Genomic DNA, 21,788 nt, shown 5'->3' with positions numbered 1-21,788 from the left:
GACACGACTGAGCGACTGAAGTGAACTGAACTGAACTGAATCTGTGCTCCTTTGTGCTGGATCTCTTCCACTAGACATTGTTTTTTGGATTCAGTCACATTTTTGTCTGTAGATATAGTTTTTGATTTTTATTTATATCTAGTATTCTAGTGAATGAATGATGCATAATTTGTTTATATATTCTACTGTGAATGGATACTTGGGTTGTTTCCAGTTCCAGGCTATTATGAGTAATCCTGCTATTAACATTCGTGTACATGTCTTTCAGTATCCACGTGCACCTGTATCTGTTACATATATGTCTAGGAGTAGGATTATGATAACTTATCTGGTGGTATGTATATCTTCACCTTTATTAGATAATATAAAACTACTTTCTGAAATGACTATCAATGTACTTTATGACCAACAGTGTTTAATTCCCAATACCTGGCATTGTCAGACTTTAAAATTTTAGCTGATCTGGAGAGTGGTAGGCTTTCATTCCTATCCCATTTTGAGGGTATACTTTCTTTCCTAGTATTTACTCTTAACATTTTCTAATGATTTTTTTCCTATCTACAAGCATGAATTCATCATTTACTTCTGTATAGCAACTTATACCCACAATTAGTGGCTTAAAACAAATACACTATCTCACACACACATTTGTGTAGCTCAGGAAAGCAGAAGGGCCTTAGGATCTGACTTAGGGTCTCTTCTGTGGTTGTAGTCAAGAGGTCTACCAAGGCTGCAGTCATCTAAAGGCTTATCTGGGACCGGAGGATTCACTTCTAGAGTGCTCACTCATACTCCTTCCAAGTTAGTGAGGGCCATTGCAGAGGGCCTTGGTTCCTCTCCACATGGAGCCTCAATAGGGCAGCTTGAGTGCTTCACGACATGGCAGCTCACCTTCCCCAAAGCAAGTGATTCAAGAGAGTGAGAGCAGAGAGAAAATCACAGTGCATTTTACAAATTAGCCTTGGAAATCACCTCTGCCATTTTGTATTCATTGGAATAGAGGTGCTAAGAATACCCTACATACAAGAAGAGGGGAAGCAGGCTCCATTTCTTAAAGGATGAAATATCAAAAAACTTGTGGACATGTTTTAAAACCACCACACAACGCAATCTAAAATCTCTTGACTGTCACCTTTTGGCAAGCACTGGTTCAGTTGGTAAAGGATCTGCCTGTAATGCAGGAGACATGGGTTCAATGCCTGGGTCAGGAAGATCCCCTGGAGAAGGAAATAGCAACCCACTCCAGTATTCTTGCCTGGGAAATCCCATGGACAGAGGAACATGGCAGGCTACAGTCCATGGGGTCACAAGAGTCTGACATGACTTATCAACTAAACCACCGCCAAAGTTATTTGTTATTTTAGGCATCAAAAAAATGTTAAAATAACTGAAAGTATGATTAAGAAAACAAATAAGAGGGAGTTCCCTGGTGGTCTAGTGGTTTAGGATCTGGAACTTTCCCTGCCATGGCCCAGGTACAATCTCTGGTCAGGGAACTGAAATCCTGCAAGCTTTGTGGCATGGCAAAAAAACAACAACAAAAAAGAAATGTGTATAGTCTCAAAGTATCTTCTCATGAAACAACTTAATAATTACAAAGGGAATCATAATAACTTACAGTAGAAAGACTTAGCACTAACACGACCTTGACCAAGTTATCAGCACTAACATCATCAATAATGAGTCTCAATATCATGAGACTTCCAATATGAAGCACTTTCAGTGTTATTCTTGCCAAAAATGCATAACTTAGATTTAATAATGAGAGAACATCAGATAAGGTAAACCCAAGTTGGCAAACATTCTACAAAATAACTGGATAGTATTCTTCAGTAGTACCAAGGTCGTTAAAGACAAAGAAGGGCTGAAAAATTGTCCCAGATGAAAGGAAACTAAGGAAACATAACAACTAAAACCAAGGTGTGATTTTGAACCAGAAAAAAAAAAAAAAATACACTAACCAGAAAACTGGTGAAATTTGAACAAAGTTGGTAGACTAGTGTAAAGTGTTAGGTCAATGTTAATATCCTAATTTTGATATTTGCACTGTGGCTAAATAAAATGGTAACAGTTGCAAAAGCTGGATGAAGAGTATGTAAGAATTCCCTGTATTCATTTTTCAAACTTTTGGTAAATCTGAAATACTTCAAGATGAAAATAAAAATTTTTAATTATTATGAGAAAATATGTATCTAATTAAAGGATCAGTGAAAAACAATATGAATGACATAGTCGGTCAGAAGCTCACTAATCTTTAACAGGAGTAGCTACTGAAAAAGAACTAGTCATTTTCTTTATGGCCTCCATTTCTCCCTGCTTCTAGTTTTACTATGCCCGTTTGATGAAATCCTCAACAGCCACCTGTCTAAAACATGTATCTGATCATGTCAATTTCCTGCTTAAACTTTGTCAATAGCTTTCCATATCTTAGAATAAATCCATCTTTCCTAGCGAGGACTCCTCACACGAATGCTTGGCCAAAACTGTATGGAACTGAACACACTCCCTATGACATGACACAGGTCTCCCCACTCCAGGTCTTTGCATATGCCATTCCCTTTTCTTTGCTAGAAAAGTCCTGATTTTTCTGGTATATTAATCTCCAAATATCTGTTCGGAAAGCTTTTTGGACTCTTTTTCTCTTCAAATAGAGTTAATTGTTAATCTCCTCTTCCCTATGGCATTTGGTAAGGATCTCCCTTGCAGCATTGTGTTCTAAGTAGATGCTTACATATCTATTGTTATTGGCATTGCTGTGTTGTTTTTCTGAGAACTATGAGCTTCTAGAGGGCAAAAATTTAAGCCATCTTCATTCCCAGCAGAAACAAACAAATGGTAGGCTTATTAGTTATTTACTGCCATATAAAAAATTACTCTAAAAATTAGCATCTTAAAGTGACAGTTTCATACAGTTTCCAAGGGTCAGGAGTCCAAAAGCAGCTTAGATGAGTGGGTTCTGCCTTAGGGTCTCACAGGGCTCAAATCTAGGTGTCAGGCAGGGCTGCAGTCATCCAAAGACTTGACTGAGGCTGCTGAATCTTCCTCTCAGTTCAGTTCAGTTCAGTCACTCAGTCGTGTCCTACTCTTTGCGACCCCATGAATCACAGCACGCCAGGCCTCCCTGTCCATCACCAACTCCCAGAGTTCACTCAAATTCACGTCCGTCGAATCAGTGATGCCATCCAGCCATCTCATCCTCTGTCGTCCCCTTCTCCTCCTGCCCCCAATCCCTACCAGCATCAGAGTCTTTTCCAATGAGTCAACTCTTTGCATGAGGTGGCCAAAGTACTACAGCGTCAGCTTTAGCATCATTCCTTCCAAAGAAATCCCAGGGCTGTTCTCCTTCAGAATGGACTGGTTGGATCTCCTTGCAGTCCAAGGGACTCTCAAGAGTCTTCTCCAGCACCACAGTTCAAAAGCATCAATTCTTCGGCGCTCAGCCTTCTTCACAGTCCAACTCTCACATCCATACATGACCACAGGAAAAACCATAGCCTTGACTACATGAACCTTTGTTGGCAAAGTAATGTGTCTGCTTTTGAATATGCTATCTAGGTTGGTCATAACTTTCCTTCCAAGGAGTAAGCGTCTTTTAATTTCATGGCTGCAGTCACCATCTGCAGTGATTTTGGAGCCCCCCAAAAATAAAGTCTGACACTGTTTCCACTGTTTCCCCATCTATTTCCCATGAAGTGCTGGGACCAGATGCCATGATCTTCGTTTTCTGAATGTTGAGCTTTAAGCCAACTTTTTCACTCTCCTCTTTCACTTTCATCAAGAGGCTTTTGAGTTCCTCTTCACTTTCTGCCATAAGGGTGGTGTCATCTGCATATCTGAGGTTATTGAGATTTCTCCCAGCAATCTTGATTCCAGCTTGTGCTTCTTCCAGCCCAGCGTTTCTCATGATATACTCTGCATAGAAGTTAAATGAGCAGGATGACAATATACAGCTTTGACGTATTCCTTTTCCTATTTGGAACCAGTCTGTTGTTCCATGTCCAGTTCTAACTGTTGCTTCCTGACCTGCATACAAATTTCTCAAGAGGCAGGTCAGGTGGTCTGGTATTCCCATCTCTTTCAGAATTTTCCACAGTTTATTGTGATCCACACAGTCAAAGATAGATGACAGAAATAGATGTTTTTCTGGAACTCTCTTGCTTTTTCGATGATCCAGCAGATGTTGGCAATTTGGTCTCTGGTTCCTCTGCCTTTGCTAAAACCAGCTTAAACATCTGGAAGTTCATAGTTCATGTATTGCTGAAGCCTGGCTTGGAGAATTTTGAACATTACTTTACTAGCATGTGAGATGAGTGTAATTGTGCAGTAGTTTGAGCATTCTTTGGCATTGCTTTTCTTTGGGATTGGAATGAAAACTGACCTTTTCCAGTCCTGTGGCCACTGCTGAGTTTTCCAAACTTGCTGGCACATTGAGTGCAGCACTTTCACAGCATCATCTTTCAGGATTTGAAAGAGCTCAACTGGAATTCCATCACCTCCACTAGCTTTGTTCGTAGTGATGCTTTCTAAGGCCCACTTGACTTCACATTCCAGGATGTCTGGCTCTAGGTGAGTGATCACACCATCGTGATTATCTGGGTCGTGAAGGTCTTTTTTGTACAGTTCTTCTGTGTATTCTTGCCACCTCTTCTTAATATCTTCTGCTTCTGTTAGGTCCATACCATTTCTGTCCTTTATCGAGCCCGTCTTTGCATAAATGTTCCCCTGGTATCTCTAATTTTCTTGAAGAGATCTCTAGTCTTTCCCATTCTGTTGTTTTCCTCTATTTCTTTGCATTGATCGCTTAGAATCTTCCTCTAAGATGGCTTATTCACAAAACTGTGGATAGAAGATCTCAGTTCTTCTTCGGTTGTTGGCAGAGGGCCTCAGTTCCTCACATGGTCCTCTCCATAGAGTACTAACTATCCTCATAACGTGGCAAATGGCTTGCTTCAGAGAGAGTAGTCCAAGAGAGAAAGGAAGGCATATGTCACAACTTTTTTATAATCTATCTCAGAAGTGACATACCATTACTGTTGCTGTATTCTATTTGTCACAGAGAACAACCGTGGTAAATGTAGAAGAATCTATACAGGGCATGCATACCAAGATGCAGGGATCACTGGATTCCTTCTTAGAGGCTGACAGCCACAGTAGTACTTATTCAATGTCTAAAGGGATGAATCGATGAATGAATGAAGTGACCTCCTCTGGACTATATCCCAAAGTAATCGAAGAACCAAAATGAACTCATTTATCTTAAGGCAGTCTTAGCTATAATAAAGTCATCTCCAGATACTGACTAGGAACCACAAACAGCACTTGAAAAAGGTCCCCATGTGTAATTCACCCACTCTTTGAATAGAAGGACCTTGTCATATTTCAGGAAAATTAACTCAGACCAAAGAAGATGGGGTGATTGACCTGAGGTCACTGAGAAGGTCAGGAAGAGACTCCTTGTCTACTGAGAATAACCAGCATGAGTTTTAGAGGCTCACACATCTGAGTGTTGTCCAGTTGTTTAGAATACTGTGTTCTTTCTTCATTCAAAGGTGATTCATGGGTCCAAGAAATGGCCAACTCATAGCACATCGATATGTTAAAATTTTTCCTTTTTTAATTTTGTTATGAGACACACTTTCCCACTAAATCCTAATCTTTGATATAAAACCTACCATCTCTACAGATTTTTACAGAAGATTCTCACATTACTTAGAAGCTGTGTACCCTGAAGGAGGCCTCATGACCTTTTACCTTCATCTTATCCTTTTGTGTCACACCAGTTCCCTGTAGGGACTGTCCTTTCTTCAACTTCTCATATAAACTGATTGTAATTCTACCAGTTCTTCCAGTTTCAGCCAAAACTCTGCTCCTTCAAGAGGTTTCCCTGATTGTTCTCATCTAGAGACTTCACTTCCTTATTGGACCAACCCTATCTGATAGTTTGTTTCACTATTTGTTTTATAAGTACTTAGATACATGCAGGACATGTCAGACATGCTGTTGTTCAATACACACACTTGATTTCCTTTAATAGAATACCATTTTTAAAAAGCCCTTTACCCTTAAAAACTCTGAGGTAAATATTTTTGCAGTATGCAAACTTTTTCAAACTTCTGTTGTTTTTTAGGTTGTTTGGTTTTTCTTTTTGTTGTGATTTCAGACTTTTTTCAAGTTATTATACTCTTGAATGCAGGACAGGTTACACGTGTGCAGTGTTGATACACTTCTCCTTTAACAAAATTGAACTCACTAATCACATTCATTTCTAAAGCCCTTTGAAAATGTGTGTCATGCTTATGAGTGGCCACATTCCAGAGAACTGAATATGTGCTGTGAAAGGAAAGGAGGCTGGGAGTGGGGAGGAAACCCTTACAAGGCAAGAGAACTGAGCATGTGCAAAGCTCTGTACAAAGAGAAGGGCAGAGAAGTGCAGTTTTGGAAACACTGAGGCTAATGGAAAGAGAAAGGGAATTTAAGGGAGAGAAGGGAGTTTGGCCACATTCAGGAGATCCCTCAGAACCCCCAAATGGAGAAAGTGCATTCAAGGAAGGGTACCTCTGACTGCCAGGCCCCTTCTGGCATCTCTTTATCAGTTCCCACCCATTGGGGATGCTCAGGCCCAGCTCTGGCTCCTCACCCTCAGTGACTCCTGAGATTCCAGCCTTTTCCCTGACATGTGATCTGTCACCCTGCATCAGACTTGCAGGTTTGAGTTTTGAGAGGTAGTGTGGGTTCTACCTTAGGGTCTCATGAAATTCAATGGACTTGGAAAACTCCTAGCTCTGCTATTTAGAAGCTGACAAGTTATGCAATCTCTTGTAGCCTCAATTTCCTCATCTATAAATTGGGGATAATAATACCTACAATACAGGTATTATTGTGGATCACAGGTCTTGCAGGATTATTGTGAAAATCACACATTAGTAGATAAATAGCAACAGTGAAAAGCAATGTAGCTTGGTGGTTAAAAGTTTGAAATTTGGATCTAGACTGTCTGGGTTTGAATTCTTGTTTCATTACCTACTCTCAGTGTGATTTATTTTCTCTATGCCTCAGTTAACAAATCTATCAAATGGGAATAATTTCTATCTGTGAGTTGATGAAAGGATATGGATAGTTATAATACAGTGCCTGTCACATCAAAAACATTCAGTTGATGGAAATAGTAGGAGCAGTTGTTTTGTTGTTGTTGTTATTATTATAAAAAATGCAGTGGAGGGCAACAGTTAAGACTGTGTCTTCTAGTGTTGAATGACCTGGGTTCGGATTATCATTCTGCTCTTTACCAGCTACACAATCCCATAGCCTTCATTCCCTCATCTGTAATTTGGGAATAATAGCATCTACTTCATAAGATGAAATAAATTCCTATATGCAAAATACATAGTGTTTATGCACCATAAAGAATAAATGAAGCCATCATTAGCATAAATTCCAGTAAGCCATAGATCCAGTTTTTATGCATGTCTGTGGGTAATATTAAAGCTGGATATTGTGTGCAATTTAATAGACAAAGTTTATGTGTTCTGTGGTGATTAACCTGAACTACTAGCTCCCTTGGAAATAAGCCAGGCTTTTCACTATCAAAGGTTTTCAACTGGATCCCAGCTGACCATCTTTTCAGCATCTATGTGTATAGCAGATGGTGAGCTGCATTTCTTTCAACTATTCCTCCCAAAGAGAAGACTGTAAAGTTCTCAGAAAAATTAAATGCCCTCATGACAAAAGCATGCCAGGGTCTCAGTCCTCTCACTCCACTCTTTAGTGACTGGCACTGTGGAGTCTCACAGAAACGGACTACATCTCATAATTAGCCTTGTTGGAGAGTCTCCTCGTATGCTGCAGACTGTGCTTTTCAAAGAGACACCGAAAGCCTGCCACTTCAACTCACACTTTTTCTTTGCTCTCTGGCTGTACTGCAGTCACAGTACAAGTTGTTTGTTCAGATACCGGAAAGGCTGACAGTCCAGGAAACTTTTTTTTTTAATTCCTTCAGCCAATAATCTTGTAGCCTGGTGATGTCACTCAACAATTATGCAATATGACTTAACTGTTGGATAGGTGACAGGAATTCCACTGACACCAAGATCACAATGAAACTGCTTAGCTACTAAATTAGTCACATTGTATATTACCGATAAGTCACTTTTAAACTATGATTAACTGCCCTTTCAAACAGCACCATTGTCTAATGAGGGAAGTCAGGGGCCCATCACTCATAGTTTCAATGATTACATCCATTTATTTCAGCGTCTGAACAATGCAAATGAGGTGGTTATTAAACTCCACAAATTCAGAGGCTACTTAAAAAAGGAACATGTAAAAAGGAAACACTTTCTATCCTCTATTTTTAGGGGAAAATTTGTGCAATATTTCCTCAACTGTATTCTAAAGTTAGTCATTTCAATCTCTTGATTTCCCCAATCCAAATAGGATGAGAATAGGATCCTGTTCTTCGATGAAGACAGGAATTATTTACTGTTCTCTGTTCTAACACAAGTTGGCTTCTTTCCTACAATTCAGCTACACTATGAAAGCAGACTTTTTTACTGACCACAAGCCACAAGGTAGACATCAGTTATTCTACAATATCAGTTGTTAAAATAATTTTAACAACTTTAAATTGTTAAATTTAATTCAATTTTCTCATTCAAAAAGTAGTAGATGCGTGTTAGAAAAAGTTTAGGAAATACTGAAAAATATAAAAAAAAGGAGACCCCACAATCTCACCCTCCCCCTAAAAAAAGCATAACTAAAACTCTAAATTTCTTCCAGTCTCAATAAAGAATGAATACAACAACCTAATGAACTCCTTGCCTGGCAGTGCGGTAGATGCTGAATGTAGAAATGATACGTAAGATTCAATCCTTCTCCTTTAAGGGGCACACAACTTAATGTAATGAGGTATCTGAACACAAAAGAGGCATTGAGTGCAAGCTGGAGAGAACAGAATGTGGAGTGGAGGAGATGGAAGGGACTATCAGAACAGATTAGAAAAATTCTAGAGCAGAGCTACTCAAAATGTCATCCACAAGGTAACACCAGATCTCACAAGCTACTTACAGAAAATAAGAGAAATCATGTGAAACTTTTAGAGCAATTTGACAGAGTGATTGTCTGTTTTTTAATCCAATAATAGTTTTTTAAATTGGACCTGTATTCTGTAGGTATTTTTTATTTCTCTTTTGTTGTATTTATTTTTGTTATATTTTTTTAAAAATCAGTCCCTAAAATAGATAAGAAATTAAAAATGTATATCTCCTCTGGCACTATAAATAGTTTGAAAACCACTGTTCCCAGGGACACAATAGCTTAGCTAAGTATAGGGTAACCAACTGTCCTGGTTTGCACTAAACTTGGCAAAGCCCCAGGCATACCAGGTTGAGTTCACCACTTTATACCGGTTTAATTCCAAAAGTTAGCTCATGAGAGAATAGATGAAGGGGAAGCAATCATCAGAGAAACAAAAGAAGAAAATTTCTCTAGGGTGAGAGAAATTTTAGTCTTCAGGTCCAGAGAGTTCACTAATAGCCAGGTAAGATTATTGAAAATAGAATCACACTTAGCTACATCCTGTCACACTTTCTAAATTCCAAGGATCACAAGAAAAATCCTACAAGATTACATACACACAGCAAATTGAAATGAACAAAATAAATTAGTAAGGTGGCAAAACACAATATTTATATTACATTCCTTTAACAAAAAGATAGTTGCTTTAACTCCCTGGTCTAAAGAGAGAAAAGAAAGAATTGTCCTTTAAATACAAATATAACCCAAGGGTCACAAAATGGAAATAGAGAGCAATACCACAAAAGAGGAAAATGCAAACATGTTGACGTTATTAATATAATTTATTTGATTTGGCTCAAATTTGACTCTAAACTTCCTGGTTGGTGATGAGAAGGTCAGGAATTACAATCATTCAGATTGTTGTTATGATGACGAAGGAAGAAGCATATGAGTTTCTCAGTAAGTTTCTCAGTTTCTCAGCTGAAGCCTAAAACAAATTCTCTCAAATAGTTTAATATTGGAAGTATGAAGTAGGGTGGTAGACTGTATTCGACACTCAAGGACATTACTACAGCGAAAATAGGAGTGAATTTCACATACATGCTTCTTATAGGAATTCTCATTAAAGTCAATGAAAGACTCAAGATATATAAATAGGGAATTTCCCTAGTGGTTCACTGGTTAAGACTCCACACTCTTGATGCAGGGGCACGTGTTCAATCCGTGGTTGGAGAACTAAGATCCCACAAGCTGCACACTGCAGCAAAAAAAAAAAAAAAAGAGATACATAAATACATTATAGCCTAAAGATATTATTTGAGCCAAAGATAGAACTTTGAGTACTCTAGAGGAGAAGATGAATAGTATATTACTTACTGTTCTCTGAATATTATTTTTCTCAGCCAGACTAATGTAATAACATAATTTGAGGTTTCATAATGCCTGAAAAGAACTTAACTCTTGTGCTCTTCATTGCTGATTGAAGGTGTATAAAAATTGTAGTTTCAAAGGAAACATAGTTAGTTTTGTATACCCAATCCTTTCAGCACTGGTATTAGCATTGGACATCAAATTTGTGTGAGATTAGGCTATTGTGCTTCACATAATGAATGTTATTTCAGTGGATATAAATAGCATTAACACTCATTCATTTTACTCCTCCTCTGTCAGTCTTAATAAATTGAATATTGTAACACTTTCAGTAATGCAAATAGACTTGTTGATCAAAATATTGTTATAATAATAATAATTTTTCTATTAATTAAAATAGAAATTTTAATTAAATTTCCAGTCCTAATAATTTTAAGGTAAAGAAACTTCTTTCACATGCCATCTGTTGAGAGCAAAAATCAGTTTGCAAAGCAACTATGTAATTATGATCACTTTTAATAAAATGTACATTTGTACAAATATAATATTTATAAATGCAGCTGCCCCTTGAACAACACAGGTTTGAATTGTGTGGGCCCACTTATATGCAGATTTTTTTCAATAGTAAATACTACAGTATTACACAATCCCAGGTTGTTTGAATCCATAGATGCAGAAGCTTCCATTGGGAGGGTGGACTGTCAAGTTACACATGGATTTTCAACTGCTCTGAGGGACGGGCCCCTAACCCCCAAGTTGTTAAAGGGTTAGCTGTACATAAGCACACAGAAAAGCATTAGAGAGATAAAAATATTAACTCTGTCAATCTCTGGGTGGCAGGATTTGGGTAACTATTTTTTTTTTTTGCCCACGCCACTTAGCATGTGGGATCCTAGTTCTCCAACCATGGATGGAAACTGAGCTCCCTGCACTGGAAGCTCAGAATCTTAACCCCTGCACTGCCAGGAAAGTTCCTGGGTGACTTTTGTTTTCTTCTTTTTACTTTCCATAGGTGTGAATAACTTGTATTATCTTTGCAAGTAGAACAACAACAACAGCAAAACATTGTTGCTGTACTTAAGGCCAGGTAGACGAGAAGCAAGTGATGTCTCTACTCACCCTTAAAGCACATCAGCCAGGTGACCTTCCTGTACCACCGTCTACATCTTGCATCATTAAAGTTGCCCTTTAAGGACTTACATGATGATTTTAAGGGTTGGCTAGTTTAAGAAGGGCTTCCCCAGTGGCTCAGTGGTAAAGAATCTGTCTGCAATGCAGGAGACACAGGTTCGATCCCTGGGTGGGAAAGATACCTGGAGGAAGTAATGGTAACCCACTCCAGTATTCTTGCCTGGAAAAACCTATGGTCAGAGAAGCCTGGTGGGCTACAGTCCATGGGGTCACAAAGAGTCAGACGGGACTGAAGTGACTGAGTGCACACACAGTTTAAGAAAGAGTGCAATTTGTATTGGAAACAATCTCCAACTTTACATCATAAGCAGCTATGTGACTTGGGGAAAATTTTCACACTTTTGATCTCTGGTTCCTCACCTTCAAAAGGGAGACTGGACTGTTGTGAGCACAAAATAAAATCACTGGGATGTAGTAAAGTGCCCGGAACAAAATAGGTGCTCAATAAATACTATATGCTAATTTGCTTGCCTCTGTCCTCAGAGAATTTATCCTGTTTCTACAGACACTATTTCTCTTCTCTGCAGTAATTTCACATGAACTTGGTTTCAGTTCAATAAAAGTGTTGGAAGAGTGAGGAAGTCTCTCTTTTCTCATGTTCACTAGTTGCTCAGATGCTGTCTGACTCTTTTACAACCCCGTGGATTGTAGTCCACCAGGCTCGACTTACTGAGGATCTCCTGAGAATCAGGCACTATGTTGTCTGTGTTCCTTTGCTTAAGGAAGCCTTCACATTTTCCTAAATACTTGAACATCTGTGAAGTCTCAAGTTTCTCCCTTATTATTAATGCATTTGCCTCTTGAGAACTACTTATGTTATATCATCATTTACCCTAAAACAGCCTCTGTATTTCTATTTTAATCTTTCAGACTTCTAGTTGTGACACAGAACTTTGGTTGGTCACATTGTTATGACAGGTCATATTTTCAGAACACTTCATAGCATTTAAGATTCTAGAATTGTAAGTGATAATTTCCTATCACTTCACCTTGTGTCAAAATATCTCCAATTTTTATTTTTTACATTCATCAGTTTGTAAGCATCTCCTCTACTACATGTACAGCATACCTTACTTAAATGAGCCCTATTCTTTTTTTTTTTTTTTTTTTATTCTTCCAATTTTATTTTTAAACTTTACATAATTGTATTAGTTTTGCCAAATATCAAAATGAATCCGCCACAGGTATACATGTGTTCCCCATCCCGAACCCTCCTCCCTCCTCCCTCCCCATACCATCCCTCTGGGCCGTCCCAGTGCACCAGCCCCAAGCATCCAGCATCATGCATCGAACCTGGACTGGCAACTCGTTTCCTACATGATATTTTACATGTTTCATTGCCATTCTCCCACATCTTCCCACCCTCTCCCTCTCCCACAGAGTCCATAAGACTGTTCTATACATCAGTGTCTCTTTTGCTGTCTCGTACACCGGGTTATTGTTACCATCTTTCTAAATTCCATATATATGCGTTAGTATACTGTATTTATGTTTTTCCTTCTGGCTTACTTCACTCTGTATAATAGGCTCCAGTTTCATCCACCTCATTAGAACTGATTCAAATGTATTCTTTTTAATGGCTGAGTAATACTCCATTGTGTATATGTACCACAGCTTTCTTATCCATTCATCTGCTGATGGACATCTAGGTTGCTTCCACGTCTTGGCTATTATAAACAGTGCTGCGATGAACATTGGGGTACACGTGTCTCTTTCCTTCTGGTTTCCTCAGTGTGTATGCCCAGCAGTGGGGTTGCTGGATCATAAGGCAGTTCTATTTCCAGTTTTTTAAGGAATCTCCACACTGTTTTCCATAGTGGCTGTACTAGTTTGCATTCCCACCAACAGTGTAAGAGGGTTCCCTTTTCTCCACACCCTCTCCAGCATTTATTATTTGTAGACTTTTGGATCGCAGCCATTCTGACTGGTGTGAAATGGTACCTCATAGTGGTTTTGATTTGCATTTCTCTGATAATGAGTGATGTTGAGCATCTTTTCATGTGTTTGTTAGCCATCTGTATGTCTTCTTTGGAGAAATGTCTATTTAGTTCTTTGGCCCATTTTTTGATTGGGTCGTTTATTTTTCTGGAGTTGAGCTGTAGGAGTTGCTTGTATATTTTTGAGATTAGTTGTTTGTCGGTTGCTTCATTTGCTATTATTTTCTCCCATTCTGAAGGCTGTCTTTTCACCTTGCTAATAGTTTCCTTTGATGTGCAGAAGCTTTTAAGGTTAATTAGGTCCCATTTGTTTATTTTTGCTTTTATTTCCAATATTCTGGGAGGGTGGGTCATAGAGGATCCTGCTGTGATGTATGTCGGAGAGTGTTTTGCCTATGTTCTCCTCTAGGAGTTTTATAGTTTCTGGTCTTACGTTTAGATCTTTAATCCATTTTGAGTTTATTTTTGTGTATGGTGTTAGAAAGTGGTCCAGTTTCATTCTTTTACAAGTGGTTGACCAGATTTCCCAGCACCACTTGTTAAAGAGATTGTCTTTAATCCATTGTATATTCTTGCCTCCTTTGTCGAAGATAAGGTGTCCATATGTGCGTGGATTTATCTCTGGGCTTTCTATTTTATTCCATTGATCAATATTTCTGTCTTTGTGCCAGTACCATACTGTCTTGATAACTGTGGCTTTGTAGTAGAGCCTGAAGTCAGGTAAGTTGATTCCTCCAGTTCCATTCTTCTTTCTCAAGATCGCTTTGGCTATTCGAGGTTTTTTGTATTTCCATACAAATTGTGAAATTATTTGTTCTAGCTCTGTGAAGAATACTGTTGGTAGCTTGATAGGGATTGCGTTGAATCTATAAATTGCTTTGGGTAGTATACTCATTTTCACTATATTGATTCTTCCAATCCATGAACATGGTATATTTCTCCATCTATTAGTGTCCTCTTTGATTTCTTTCACCAGTGTTTTATAGTTTTCTATATATAGGTCTTTAGTTTCTTTAGGTAGATATATTCCTAAGTATTTTATTCTTTCCGTTGCAATGGTGAATGGAATTGTTTCCTTAATTTCTCTTTCTGTTTTCTCATTATCAGTGTATAGGAATGCAAGGGATTTCTGTGTGTTGATTTTATATCCTGCAACTTTACTATATTCATTGATTATTTCTAGTAATTTTCTGGTGGACTCTTTAGGGTTTTCTATGTAGAGGATCATGTCATCTGCAAATAGTGAGAGTTTTACTTCTTCTTTTCCAATTTGGATTCCTTTTATTTCTTTTTCTGCTCTGATTGCTGTGGCCAAAACTTCCAAAACTATGTTGAATAGTAATGGTGAAAGTGGGCACCCTTGTCTTGTTCCTGACTTTAGAGGAAATGCTTTCAATTTTTCACCATTGAGGATAATGTTTGCAGTGGGTTTGTCATATATAGCTTTTATTATGTTGAGGTATGTTCCTTCTATTCCTGCTTTCTGGAGAGTTTTTATCATAAATGGATGTTGAATTTTGTCAAAGGCTTTCTCTGCATCTATTGAGATAATCATATGGTTTTTATTTTTCAATTTGTTAATGTGGTGTATTACATTGATTGATTTGCGGATATTGAAGAATCCTTGCATCCCTGGGATAAAGCCCACTTGATCATGGTGTATGATCTTTTTAATGTGTTGTTGGATTCTGATTGCTAGAATTTTGTTAAGGATTTTTGCATCTATGTTCATCAGTGATATTGGCCTGTAGTTTTCTTTTTTTGTGGGATCTTTGTCAGGTTTTGGTATTAGGGTGATGGTGGCCTCATAGAATGAGTTTGGAAGTTTACCTTCCTCTGCAATTTTCTGGAAGAGTTTGAGCAGGATAGGTGTTAGCTCTTCTCTAAATTTTTGGTAGAATTCAGCTGTGAAGCCGTCTGGACCGGGGCTTTTGTTTGCTGGAAGATTTTTGATTACAGTTTCAATTTCCATGCTTGTGATGGGTCTGTTAAGATTTTCTATTTCTTCCTGGTCCAGTTTTGGAAAGTTGTACTTTTCTAAGAATTTGTCCATTTCTTCCACGTTGTCCATTTTATTGGCATATAATTGTTGATAGTAGTCTCTTATGATCCTTTGTATTTCTGTGTTGTCTGTTGTGATCTCTCCATTTTCGTTTCTAATTTTGTTGATTTGATTTTTCTCCCTTTGTTTCTTGATGAGTCTGGCTAATGGTTTGTCAATTTTATTTATCCTTTCAAAGAACCAGCTTTTGGTTTTGTTGATTTTTGCTATGGTCAAATGAGCCCTATTCTATAAGGCAGGGGTCCCCTACCTCTGGGTCATGGACTAGTACTGGTCAGTGGCATTTTAGGAGCCAGGCCACCCGGCAGGTGAGTGGCAGGTGAATGAGCAAAGCTTCATCTAATACTTACCACATCTCCCCACTGCTTTCATTCCCCTCCGTGGAAAAACTGTCTTCTGCAAAACTGGTCCCTGGTGCTAAAAAGGTTGGGGACCACTGCTACATGGAGAAAACAAGACCAAAAGATAAGGGAATGCATGTGCAGTTGCTTCAGTCATGTCCGACTCTTTGTGACCCTATGGATTATAGTCCGCCATGCTCCTCTGTCCATGGGATTCTCCAGGCAAGAATCCTGGAGTGGATTGCCATTTCCTCCTCCAGGGGATCTTCCCCACCCAGGGGAAGAGTATCTCTAATCATCAGGCCCCAGTACTGAAAGTTTGATTAGCTTTATTCTTTTAAAAAGAACTGAATCTCATCACATTTTTGATGTAGAAGATTCCACAACAAGAATATTTCTGGGTCTATGACAACTTATTCTCTTCAACAAGAGAAGTTTTCTTCAATATTTCAGACAGAGACAGTTAAGCAATTGTAGAGAGGCCTGCAAGACTCGGGAATGGAGCCTCCTTCCTAATGATCTATTGCAGTTGTATTACCCAGGGATTGAACAATAAAGACTTCTATTTTCCTACTTTTTTTCTTTATCACATGCCAATTAAGCCTTCCCCCATCCCTTCACTCCCTTAAAGCCTCACCCTTTCTCATCTTTTACACTTCTGTTTTCCCTGATGTGAAAACTCTAAAGAGGCAAATTGCTAATTGCATTCCTTCAAAAACCCCACATATGTGTAACGAGCCAGGCAAACATGACCTGCATCTTTTCTCCTGAAAGCTTTCCCAGCCATTGATCTACTAAAAACTCAAGTTTTCTCCAAACACATTTCCTAGGAAATGTCCCCAGATGGCATGTGATCTTTTCATTTTAGACAAGCTGCCTTGATCAGGTGTCACCCAACTGACCGGCTTTTCTCTACCTTTATTCTCAACACAATGTTGTCTCAACAGAGGATCCACTAAGTCCTGGTTTTTCTCCACTGAATTCCATTCTTACTTCTCTCTCTCCACCACACTGGCCACATGCACTAGTTGCTAACATATCTTTGGTTATTCCCTCACCATTCTCACAGGGCCTCTGAGCAACCTTGACATTTTGTAACCATTTCCCCATTGTTTTCCTCCAATCTTTTGTCTGTATGGAGACTGCCTTCAGAAGGTTTTCATCTCAATTCTTTTTTTAGTTTCCAATTGGTTGGGAGCCAGCCCTCTGCTCTCTATCCTATGCTCACCTTGCAAGCTACCTAGCCAGGTCATCTGTATTCATATTTTTTCCTTTTCACTTATTTTTTGCCCATGCTGGGTCTTCACTGCAGCACAAGGGCTTCTCTACTTGTGGTGCTTGGCCTTCTCTTGTTGCAAAGCACGGACTCTAGAGCACGCAGGCTCAGTAGTTGAGGTTTGAGGGCTCTCTGGTTGTGGCACTCAGGCTTATATGCTCCACAGCATGTGAGATCTTAGTTCCCCAACCAGGGATCAAGCCCACGTCCCTACACTGGAAGGTGGATTCTTAAGCACTGGACCACCAGGGAGGTCCTCATATTTCTTTCACTATTCAAAGGAGTAAATGCAACTCAAAGTGTTAAGCTGAGTAAAAGGGAAGAAATTAGTGAGAGCTCCTTGTAGATCACAGATCACAGAATGGAAAGGACTACAGATGTCGTCCAGTCCAATTCTGCCATTTCACAAATGACAGATCTGGGACCTCAGAGTCTAAAGTCATATATCATTCAAATGAATCACTACCAGAGCTGCCAGGAAGAGGATTTCCAAGTGGCTAAAACTGTTGACTTTGGAATCATATGGATCTGGGTTCAAATCCCAAGCCATGTGGCCTTGTACAAGTAATTTAAACACTCTAATACACAGTATCCTTACTATTAACATGGGGATGATAATACCTATTTTACTGGATTGTTGAGCTGGATGTACGGTAACTATTAATTTTTAACTATAATCCTGCTCTGTTGACTTTTAGTCTAATGTTCCTTATAAGATAATGCTATTATGTTTCTAGTCCCAATCTTCCAAGATCCCACTTTTAATCTTGAATAATAGTGGTCTCTTTTGTTGACTATGATGGCTACTCCACTTCTTCTAATGGATTCTTGCCCACGGTAGTAGATATAATGGTCATCTGAGTTAAATTCACCCATTCCAGTCCATTTCAGTTCGCTGATTCCTAGAATGTCAACGTTCACTCTTGCCATCTCCTATTTGACCACTTCCAATTTGCCTTGATTCATGGACCTGACATTCCAGGTTCCTATGCAATATTGCTCTTTACAGTATCAGACCTTGCTTCTATCACCAGTCCCATCCACAACTGGGTGTTGTTTTTGCTTTGGCTCTATCCCTTCATTCTTTCTGGAGTTATTTTTCCACTGATCTCCAATAGCATATTGGGCACCTACCAACCTGGGGAGTTCCTCTTTCAGTGTCCTATCTTTTTGCCTTCTCTTACTGTTCATGGGGTTCTCAAGGCAAGAACACTGAAGTGGTTTGCCATTCCCTTCTCCAGTGGACCACATTCTGTCAGACCTCTCCACCATGACTCACCCGTCTTGGGTGGCCCCAAGTTAGAACTGGACATGGAACAACAGACTGGTTCCAAATAGGAAAAGGAGTAGGTCAAGGCTGTATATTGCCACCCTGCTTATTTAACTTATATGCAGAGTACATCATGAGAAACGCTGGGCTGGAGGAAGTACAAGCTGCAATCAAGATTGCCAGGAGAAATTACAATAACCTTAGATATGCAGATGACACCACCCTTATGGCAGAAAGTGAAGAAGAACTAAAGAGCCTCTTGATGAAAGTGAAAGAGGAGAGTGAAAAAGTTGGCTTAAGGCTCTACATTCAGAAAACTAAGATCATGGCATCCGGTCCCATCACTTCATGGGAAATAGATGGGGAAACAGTGGAAACAGTGTCAGACTTTATTTTTCTGGGCTCCAAAATCACTGCAGATGGTGACTGAAGCCATGAAATTAAAAGACGCTTACTCCTTGGCTGGAAAGTTATGACCAACCTAGACAGCATATTAAAAAGCAGAGACATTACTTTGTCAACAAAGGTCCATCTAGTCAAGGCTATGGTTTTTCCAGTGGTCATGTATGGATGTAAGAGTTGGACTGTGGAGAAAGCTGAGCGCTGAAGAATTGATGCTTTTGAACTGTGGTGTTGGAGAAGACTCTTGAGGCCCCTTGGACTGCAAGGAGATCCAACCAGTCCATCCTAAAGGAGATCAGTCCTGGGTGTTCATTGGAAGGGCTGATGTTGAAGCTGAAACTCCAATACTTTGGCCACCTGATGTGAAGAGCTGACTCATTGGAAAAGACCCTGATGCTGGGAAAGATTGAGGGCAGGAGGAGAAGAGGAAGACAGAGGATGAGATGGTTGGATGGCATCACCGACTCAGTGGACGTGGGTTTGGGTGGACTCCGGGACTTGGTGATGGACAGGGAGGCCTGGCATGCTGTGGTTCATGGGGTCACAAAGAGTCAGACACGACTGAGCGACTGAACTGAACTGAATAGTGGTCTGACTTTGAACACCTTATTTACAAAGCTGTGCTTCGGTTGATTAATCCATAATGTAAAGCTAATCACAATGACTAGTGTACAAGTGGTTGTGTGGATTAAATAGATAATTCTTATAAATATAGCATTTCACACAGTATCTGCCATGTAGAAAACAATAAAATATTGAATGGGTCTATATAGTCCTAAATGCCCAGAATAATTGCATGAATGATCAGGATGATCTCTTGCCAATTGCTCTCAGGAACAAATTCAGGGTTGTATACTTGGTTTTCTTTGGCCCACAGTGTCAATATTCATTCATTCAAACTGAGCATTGAACAATAGGTAGCCTTAGATGTTGACGTATGGCAGAAATCAAACCAATATTATAAAGCAATTATTCTTCAAATAAAAATAAATAAATTTTTTTTTAATGTGACTATGAAAGAAAAAATGTTTTCCACCAAAGCAATAGCTATGAGCAAAAGAAGGAAAGGGCAACCTGTGTAGCAGGTCTCAAGTACTAATTAATTCTATTTGGTTTCTTTTATATATATATATATATATAGTTATTTATTTACTTATTTATTTGATTGCATCGGGTCTTAGTTGCATCATGTGGGATCTTTGTTGCGGCTCATGGGCTCAGTACTTGCAACTCTTGGGTTTAGTTGCTCCAGCTTGTGAGATCTTAGTTTGTCAACCAGGGATTGAATCCACGTTCCCTGCATTGCAAGGCAGATTCTTAACCACAGGACCACTAGGGAAGTCCCTCTATTTGGTTTCAAAGTGTTCCAACTGACCTCCCACCAGTGGCTTCATGCCTTCCTATCCATCAACCTCACTGCTGCCAGAAATAAAACATTCATTCAAGCTTGATTATAATGTTTGCAATTTCACTATTGCACATCAAATTCAGAATAAAGATCCAACTCCTTAGCCCAACTTTCCAGTCGTGTTGTCACTTCTTCCTGCCATCTTTGTCAGCCTCAGTTCCCCCACTCTGCCAGTGGCCCTCCCTTAAACACGTGTACTTATCTGAATCATCTAACTCACTTTTGGCCCTTTGCATGGGCTATTTCCTTGGCTCAAAACAGTGATATGTCCTACTTGGCCTTTAAGATTCAGCTCAGCTGTTGCCTGTAAGAAGTCTTCTATGGCATGCTTTGCCCCTCTCACCACTGCTATCCAAGAGCAGAATTCCTTTCTGGAGGTCCCAGATCAGCCTACATTTACCTCAAGCATGGTTGGTAGCACATGAGATTCCATATTTTGCCAACTTTCTCTTTAGAATGCGTGTTCCCTGACCTTGGGAAGAGGTCAGGCCCTTTCTAGGGTCCACTGTATATCAGGTACAATTGTAGGAACTGGGAACACAACGGACAAGAGAGAGAAACTCCCTGGTATCTTGGGATTCCTGGTCCAGTGAGGTAAATCAAGCAGTTCACGAATACATAGGGTGTTCCCTGACAGCCCAGTGGTTAGGACTCCACACTTGCATTGCTGAGGGTGTGGGCGCCATCCCTTCTCAGGAAACCAACAGCCTGCAAGGACTGCAGCATGTCCAAAAAGTAATTTACATAAATGCATAAGTATTTTCAGATAATGACAGGTGCTATGAAGCCTAGGAAATGGCCTAATGTGCTGCATAGTGAGGAGGGAAGGGAAAGACAATATAAGAAAAAGTGGTCTAATCATGGTATTTGTGCAAAAAAACTGATGAGGATCCAGTCATTCCTGGGAATATTGAGGGTAAGATTATTCCAGGCGGAGGGAAGAGTAAGAGCTTATAATCGTTTTGTAGAAGAAAAGAAGGGATTGGTAGGGATCTACCTCAAGGATGTAAAGAGGACTCAAATTCCTCCCATATAGAAACCAGGATATACTAACTTTTTAGTACAGGAACAAAAGGCAAAAAAAGCATCAATATTATCACCTACAGCTTAGACAGGTTTTGTATTTTTTGTTGTTGTTGTTGATGAAGGGGTGGTAAGGGAGGAGTGATTAGGAGCTGGCTGAATTGGTGACCTTAGCATAAAGTAGGTCTCTATAAATCAACATTTCTGAAGAATGTTCCAGAAACACTGGACTAGATGCTGTAGTCAACCTAAAGTCACGCTGAAGTCTCCAGTTTGGGAAACACTTTTCTTACACTGCTTCTCCCCACTCTCTACACCCCTACCACCTGGGCACTCACAATGCATGTTAGCACATTAAAGGCTCTGAAAAACTCAGCATTTGGAAAACTTGGTTAACTTTTGTTTCTCAAATTAATTTAACCACTATATCTGTTTTGTGGTTTTGTTTTAAGACAATACAAGTTAAATCCTGTGGACGAATATTTTGTAAAACAA

The sequence above is a fragment of the Bos javanicus genome, chromosome 1 (assembly GCF_032452875.1).
Source record: "Bos javanicus breed banteng chromosome 1, ARS-OSU_banteng_1.0, whole genome shotgun sequence".
Lineage (NCBI taxonomy): Eukaryota > Metazoa > Chordata > Mammalia > Artiodactyla > Bovidae > Bos > Bos javanicus.
This window is presented reverse-complemented; position numbering follows the sequence as displayed.